This window comes from Carlito syrichta, unplaced genomic scaffold (assembly GCF_000164805.1).
Source record: "Carlito syrichta isolate Samal-C Ts95f unplaced genomic scaffold, Tarsius_syrichta-2.0.1 Scaffold306957, whole genome shotgun sequence".
Taxonomy (NCBI): domain Eukaryota; kingdom Metazoa; phylum Chordata; class Mammalia; order Primates; family Tarsiidae; genus Carlito; species Carlito syrichta.
Genome location: NW_007251053.1, coordinates 77,971 through 86,456, shown reverse-complemented (window position 1 = coordinate 86,456; position 8,486 = coordinate 77,971).

Below are 8,486 nucleotides of genomic sequence, written 5' to 3'. Positions count from 1 at the left end.
TGGAGTGCAGTGGCTGCTCCCGGCCACCGCAGCTTCGACCTGCTGGGCTCCGGTGATCCTGCCGCCTCAGCCTTCCGAGTAGCTGGAATTACAGGCATGTGCTACCATGCACGGCTGATTTTTTTTTTTTTGATTTATTGTAGAGATGAGGTCTCACCAAGTTGCCCAGGAGGGTCTCGAACCCGCGGTTCAGGCAATCCACTCACCTCAGCCTCCCAAAGGTGCAGGATTACAGGCTGAGCCACCGAGCCTGGCTTGGCTGCTGCTTCTTAAATAAATCAAGATACGCTTGCCTCAGGGCTTTCCACTTGCTGTTTACACTGCCTGAAATGCTCTTCCTACAATTATCCCAAGGGCTCATTCCCTCACTTTCTCCAGGTGTCAGCCTCAGTGTCACCTCCTCAGGAATGCCCTCACTGGCCAGACATAAAATGGCTACTCCCTTAGCTGGGCGCGGTGGCTCACACCTGTTATCCCAGCACTTTGGGAGGCAAGGCAAGAGGATTGCCTGAACCCACGGGTTCAAGACCAGCACGGGCAACTTGGTGAGACCTCGTCTTTACAATAAATCAAAAAATTAGCTTGGCATGATGGTGCACAACAGTAGTTCCAGCTACTTGGAAGGCTATGGTAGAAGGTTTGCCTGAGCACAGCAGATTGAGGCTGTGGTAGCCATGAGCAGTACTACTGCACTCCAGCCTGGGTGACAGAGTGAGACTCCTATTAAAAAAATAAATAGCTTGGCGTGATGGCACATGTCTGTAATCCTGGCACTTTGGGAGGCAAAGTTGAGAGGATGACCTGAGCCCCAGGATTCGAGACCAGCCTGGCCAACATGACAAGACCTCATCTCTACAATAAATTTCAAAAATTAACTGAGTGTGGTAGCACACACCGGTAGTTCCAGCTACTTGGAAGGCTGAGGTGGATAGATCACCTGAGCCCAGCAGATAGAGGCAGGTCGAGGCTGTGGTGGCCGTGAACGTGCCACTGCACTCCAGCCTGGGGACAGAGTGAGACTCCAACTGAAATTAATTAATTAATTAGCGACTTCCCATGCTCCTTGGCCTGTTTTGCTTTTCCTTTTCCACCTGACATTTTATTTTATTTTATTTTTGAGTTGGAGTCTCTGTCACCCAGACTGGAGTACAGTTGCCGCTCCCGGCCACCGTAGCCTCGACCTGCCGACTCCGGCGATCGTTCCGCCTCAGGCTTCCAAGTAGCCGGAACTACACCTGGTTAATTTTTTGATTTATTGTAGAGATGAGGTCATGCCAAGTTGCCCAGGCTGGTCTCAGGCAGTCCTCTCACCTCTGCTTCCCAAAGTGCTGGGATTACAGGCATGAGCCACCATGCCTGGCATGGGATATACTTATATTTTGTTTATGATTCATTGTTTACCTGAAATTTAAATTTAGCCGTGAGTCCTGTGATTTTATTTGCTAATTCTTGTAACTTAGTTCCTGCACCCTTAACAGGGACCCTGGGGATGGCCAGGGGTAGCATAGCTCCAATCCAGCATGCAACTCAGCCCTGGAATTTGCTTATGTGACTCCTTCCCAAACTTCCACTCCAGTCCTGGATGCGCAGGAGCTCAGAGAACGGGGGAGTTGCTCCACCACAGACAGAATTCTGTGCTCTCTCTGGGCATCAGTTTCCTCCTCTAGAAAATGGAACCCATGGTTTATCTGCCTTGCCCACCTCCCAGCTCCTCCCAAGGATCACACTGGAGCTGGATCAGGAACTCTCAGCCAACTTGCTTGAAGAAAAAAGGGTTTGTAGGAGTTTCTGTTCTTTGACTCAAAGCTGGACCTTGAGGGATTAGCACAAGGGTCTTTTATTTTCCCCCAAAGCAGTTTGCAAACCAGTTAAACTACTTCTATGATCATTGATTCAGGCCAGGATCATCAAGAGTTGCTGAAACCATTGCATGAAGTTTGTTGGGGATAAGGGCATTCACACGGTGTCAAAGTAAAAGGTTACATTACAATGGGGAGGCCTGGCAGGCGCCAGCAACAGTGGGACAAGCTGACATCACATACCTCCTGACCCGATCTGTCTTCAGATTAAAGGACACTAAAGAGACTTTCCAAGTAAATGCAACGCTATACCTGGGATTAGGGCCTAGACCAGAAAAAAAAAAAAGAATAGCTACAAAGGACATTATGGGGTAATTGGGACAGTTGGAATAAGGACTGTGGGTCGGATAATTGTATCAATGTAAATTTCTTAAATTTGATAATTGCACAATGTAGGAGCGTGGCCTTATTCTTAGAGATGCAGGGAAGTGATTAGGGGTGAAGGGCCAAATATTTGCAACCAACTCTCACAAGTTTCAGTAAAAACAGATAGGGAGAGGGAATGAAATGGTAACAATTGGTGAATTCTATTGCCTGTCGTACTGTTCTTGTAAATTCTCTGCAGTTTGGATATTTTTCCAAACAAGAAATCTGGGGGAAGCACACACGGCAGGACAGTATCAGAAGCAGAAGGGGCATTTTTTTTTTTTTTGAGTTGGAGTCTCACTCTGTTGCCCAGGCTGGAGTGCAGTGGCACAGTCACGGTCACCTCAGCGACGACCTGCTGGGCTCTAGTGATCCTTCCGCCTCAGCCTTCCAAATAGCAGGAACTGCAAGTGCGTACTACCATGCCCCGCTAATTTTTTATTTATTGTAGAGACGAGGTCTCGCCAAGTTGCCTGGTCTGGTCTCAAACCCATGGACTTAGGCAATCCACTCACTTTGGCCTCCCAAAGTGCTGGGATTACAGGCTGAGCCAACGAGCCCAGCCAAGAAGGGGCTTTAAAGACCTTGCAACCTGCCCACACTTTCTTTTTTTCTTTTTTTTTTTTTTTTTGAGTCAGAGTCTCACTCTGTTGCTCAGGCTGGCACAGCCACCACAACCTTGACCTGCTAGGCTCAGGAGGTCCTTCTGCCTCAGCCTTCCAAGTGCCTGGAACTACAAGCACAAAGTCACCACACCTGGCTATTTTTTTATTTATTTATTGTAGAGATGAGGTCTCGCCAATTTGCCCAGGCTGGTCTGGAACCCCCGGGCTCAGGCAATCCTCTTGCCTCTGCCTCCCAAATTGCTGGGATTACAGGTATGAGCTACCGTTCCTGGCCACCTGCTCATACTTTCTCAGACAAGAAACCTAAGGAGGAAAGGCCTTGGCCTGTGGTCCCACAGTGAGCCTTAAGCAGCAGCAGAGCTGACCAGACCCTGCCCTGCTATCTGCAAACACCAGGCCCCAGCCCAGGTTTGAACCCGAAGAGCAGCAGGGGGTCACCTAGTCAATGTCACCCTGTTTCCTCTTCCTGTTCCCCAGGCTACTCCACAGTCCGCATAGGAGTTGCACAGCTCCCATGGGGCTCAGGGGAGATATCTACTCCTCCCTTTCCAAAGACACCGGACCACCAACTTCCCTCAACTGCTCTGCCCACCACCCCTGGGAAGACATCCCTACCTCCTGGGGTGCAGGCAGTGACCCCTCGAAAACAAGAAGCTCTGGGACTTCACGTGGCCATTGCAAGCAGATCCGAAATCCAGAAAGGAAATTTGTCGGGAGTTGAGGCTCAGCTCAATAACTGGGCAAAATAAATACCCATAGGCCAGTCCCTTGCCAGGGCTGAGGGCAGCCAGAGCACAGGATTGCTCGGCCTCAGGACCAAGCTGGCTGGAGGATGTGGATGGTGATTAATTCTCATATCTTAGAGGTCACAGCAACTGTCCTGACTTCATGGGCTTCCCAAGCACACAAAATATGCCCCCACTCTTGGCTCCAGCTTCAGCCTTCTGCTTCTGCATCAGTCCTTCCTGGAGGTTGCACAGCTAATTGGGAGGCAATGCCAGTGCAAGGCCAGGCCTGGCACAGTGGTCACTTTCCAGGGGAGCGTCCAGATGTTACCAGGAGTGAAATCTTTTGTCCTTTACACATTGAAATGGCGTCAGAGGGTTGAGGTGTAAATGCCAACAGGATTTATTATAGCAAGAGCAAAATGCTTCATAACGTATGCTGATTGTGAATGACATACATGATTGAATTGTCAAACTATTGTTTTTGTAATTTTATGTACAGAAACAATTATGGAAAGAGACCCAAACATATTGTCAGCCTAAAAGAAACTCAGACAGACAGGCTCTCCAGAACAGATGACTTGGGAGCTGGATTGCAATTTGAATTATGCAAGCTATTGGGGGTCATAGGCCTGTCCAAGGGCGTTGAGGGAAGGCAAATCTTTTAGAGACAGAGGGAAGAAGTCCACACAAGCTGTGTTTCGAAACCAGAGGTTACAAAGATCAAAGATTACAGGCATTTGTTGCAGGAATTGGCATGACTTTATCAGCCATCACTAGACAAGTGTCCTTGTGCAGACAGATTATTTGACTCGATTTTGGCTATCCCAATAGTGTCAAGTGTGGGTATGTCTTAGGATAAATCCTGCTTACATGCATGTCTGTATGAGGGCTTCTTTGTCAAGGTCTCCCTGATTCCATTCTGTTAGAGTTTGACACAAGTACTGGCAACTTTCACAAGATAAATAAGGAAAGAGACAGACAGTTAATAAGATCTTTTAAAAATTAATTTATTTTATTTTATTTTAAAGATGTGGGTTACAATTCAGGGTTAGATATACATATGTTCATTATGCAGTTACCCTTGTTGATGAGGTATGCCCCTCCCTCCCCTGGCAGTTTCCCTCAATTGCCAATCCCACCTCCCAAATAAGATCTTAAGAGAAGCCGGGCTCGGTGGCTCAGCCTGTAATCCCGCACCTTTGGGAGGCTGAGGTGAGTGGATTGCCTGAGCCCGCGGGTTCGAGACCCGCCTGGGCAGCGAGACCTCATCTCTACAATAAATCAAAAAAATCAGCCGGGCGTGGTAGCGCATGCCTGTAATTCCGGCTACTCTGAAGGCTGAGGCGGAAGGATCGCCGGAACCAGCAGGCGAGGCTGCGGTGGCCGGGAGCAGCCACTGCACTCCAGTCTGGGTGACAGAGTGAGACTCCAACTCAAAAAAATAAAAAAAAGATCTTAAGAGAGGCAGTCAGCTGGGCTTCGTGGCTCAGCCTGTAATCCCGCACTTTGGGAGGCTGAGGTGAGTGGATTGCCTGAGCCTGCGGGTTCGAGACCCGCCTGGGTAACTTGGCAAGACCTCATCTCTACAATAAATCAAAAAATTAGCCAGGCGAGGTAGCGCACACCTGTAGTTCCAGCTACTTGGAAGGCTGAGCCGGAAGGATCGCTGGAGTCCAGCAGGTAGAGGCTGCGGTGGCCGGGAGCGGCCACTGCACTCCAGTCTGGGCGACAGAGTGAGACTCCAACTCAAAAAAAAAAAAGAGAGAGACAGTCATAGCATGATCACTTTAGGCTATTTCCTTCTTGGGTATACAAATGTATGTAATAATCTAATTGACCACACACGGCAGAAAAATAGATTCCATCCCAGTTCTGATTTTACAGGATTGTTTGTTGGACTATCACTGACAGCTTTAACCTAAGCAGTCTTTGAGTTTTGTTTATTTTACCCCATTGGATGATGAGTCTTTTCAGGAAAGGTCATGTTACAGCCTGTGAGGGATGATTAAAAAGAGAAAGCCGGCAGGGTTCGGTGGCTCAGCCTGTAATCCCAGCACTTTGGCAGGCCAAGGTTAGTGGATTGCCTGAGCCCGTGGGTTTGAGACCCGCCTGGGCAACTTGACAAGACCTCATCTCTACAATAAATAAAAAATTAACCAGGCGTGGTAGCGCGTGCCTGTAGTTCCAGCTACTTGGAAGGCTGAGGTGGAAGGATCACCGGAGCCCAGCAGGTCGAGGCTGTGGTGGCCAGGAGCGGCCACTGCATTCCAGTCTGGGTGACAGAGTGAGACTCCAACTCAAAAAAAAAAAAAGAGAAAGTCAACTCAGTCACCTTCAGATTTTACAAGAAGAAACTCCAACATTACATTTTCACAGCCATGATAACCATCAAGTCAGGAAAACGAAGACAATCCCAAGGAACTGGGGAAAATGAGACTCTGGGTGGTCTGTTGCTCTGTCCTCCCTCCCCCCAAGATGTCCAAGGAAGGGGCAATTCAGGGGGAGGACTTAGGAAGAACTCTAGAAAGGGGAAAGTTACTGATCCCATATGCTAGAGTCAAGCTTTACAATATGATTACTTCCTTTGTAATATTAACACTGCCATCATTTCACTGAAATCATAAACTAATCTCACATCACATTTATCCTTGTATTCTCTGGTACTAGGTCCCTCCCTCCGCACTGCCCCGAGTTCCCTCTTTATTTTTCTATTTACTTTGTGTGTGTGTGAGTAAGCAGGATTTATTGAGAGGAGAGAGAAGCTCCCACATTGGGAGGGGACCCAAATGGGCTACTCGTCTGGGGCTGAAAACCTCGTGCTTATATAGCCCTAATCCAAGTTGATTGACTAGGACTAGCTGTAGCTTTTCTGATTGGTCAGTATTAAAGACCAACTGGCAGGAGGCAGGGGCCTAATGGTGAGTTGATTGATTGCTTTTCTTTTCTTTTCTTTTTTTTTTTTTTTTTTTTGAGTTGGAATCTCACTCTGTCACCCAGACTGGAGTGCAGTGCCCGCTCCCGGCCACCGCAGCCTCAACCTGCTGGGCTCCAGCGATCCTTCTGCCTCAGCCTTCTGAGTAGCTGGAACTACAGGCGCGCGCTACCACACCCGGCTGATTTTTTGATTTATTGTAGAGATGAGGTCTCACCAAATTGCCCAGGTGGGTCTCGAACCCGTGGGCTTAGGCAATCCACTCACCTCGGCCTCCCAAAGCACGGGATTACAGGCTGAGCCACCGAGCCCGACTGATTGCTTTTCAATCCCAGCAGTGAGTACCTAAGCTCTAGCTTGAGAGGCTCGCAGGGAGTTTACCAATGCTGAGCCTGAGAGGCCTGCTACATTATTATCAGAGGACTTGCCTGTCTGTCTGCCTAGGCTTTCTCTAGCTATCTCCTGTCTCATTCCCCCCTCTGGAGTAATAACCCTAACTGCTGTTAGGGAGTGAGGACGATGACTGGTCTGGCTACTTCCTGCTCATCATGGAGGTCTCATGGGGACAGTAGCTAGGTATCCTCTGGAGGACAATCTAAAGGTCCTTGGTAGAAAGAAGCTTGCATACAAAGTTCCATCTGCATCACCATTTGGAGTTTGACGGCCTCCTTCCGTGGAGCCCCACGTTTGGGTACCAAAACTGATGTGGATTTTTCAGCCTGGGCTTCGAGAGTGTCAGCTCAATGGGTCAGCCAGCCAAGTCCTGAGTGTTGCGATTTGGTGGGCTGGCAAGCCTAGCCCCCCGGAGTGTTGGCTCTAATGGCTGGCAAGCCAGGCCCTGAGAGTGTTGCTGGTTCATTGGGCTGGCAAGCCTGGCCCCCAGAGTGTCTCAGCTTCAGAGTTTTGCCTTCCAGCAGCTCTTCTGGTTGAGCTGTATCTGTTGGCTGGCAAGTTAGCCTCTGGGGTGCATGGCTCTTTGGCTCCAACAATCTTCTGCAGCTCTTCCTTCAGGTTGCAGCTCTTCAGGGTTGAGGTTCCTGTCTCATGCCCAGGAAGAATGAGGGGCACGGACGGCCAGCAAGTGAGAAAGCAGGATTTATTGAGAGGACAGAGAAGCTCCCACAGTGGGAGGGGACCCTCTTTAAAACCAGTAGGTTGGCCAGGAGCGGTGGCTCAAGCCTGTAATCCCAGCACGTTGGGAGGCTGAGGTGAGAGGATTGCCTGAAACCAGGGATTCAAGTCCAGCCTGGGCAACTCGATGAGACCTCATCTCTACAATAAATCAAAAAATTAAGCTGGGCTTGGTGGCTCAGCCTGTAATCCCGCGCCTTTGGGAGACTGAGGTGAGTGGATTGCCTGAGCCCGCGGGTTCGAGACCCGCCTGGGCAGTGAGACCTCATCTCTACAATAAATCAAAAAATCAGCCGGCCGTGGTAGTGCATGCCTGTAATTCCAGCTACTTGGAATGCTGAGGCGGAAGGATCGTCAGAGCCCAGCAGGTCGAGGCTGCGGTGGCCGGGAGCGGCCATTGCACTCCAGTCTGGGCAACAGAGTGGGACTTCAACTCAAAAAAAAAAAAAAAATTAACCAGGCTTGGTGGCACATGCCTGCTGTCCCAGCTACTTGGGAGGCTGAGGTGGAAGGATCACCTGAGCCCAGCAGGTCAAGGCTGGAGTGCAATGGCATGATCACAGCTCACTGCAGCCTCAACTTCCTGGGCCCAAGCAATCCTCCTGTCTAAGTCTCCTGAGTAGCTGGGAGTACAGGTGCAAACCACCACTCCCAGCCAATTTTTCTTTTTATTTTCCTTCTCTCTCTCTCTCCCCCTCCCTCCTTTCTTTCTCATTCTTTTCTTTTTTTTTTTGAGTCCTGCCTATTGAATTCACTCATTCAACAAGTTTGTTTGTTTGTTTTGTGAGTGGGAATCTCACTCTGTCGCCCAGACTGGAGTGCAGTGGCCGCTCCTGGCCACCGC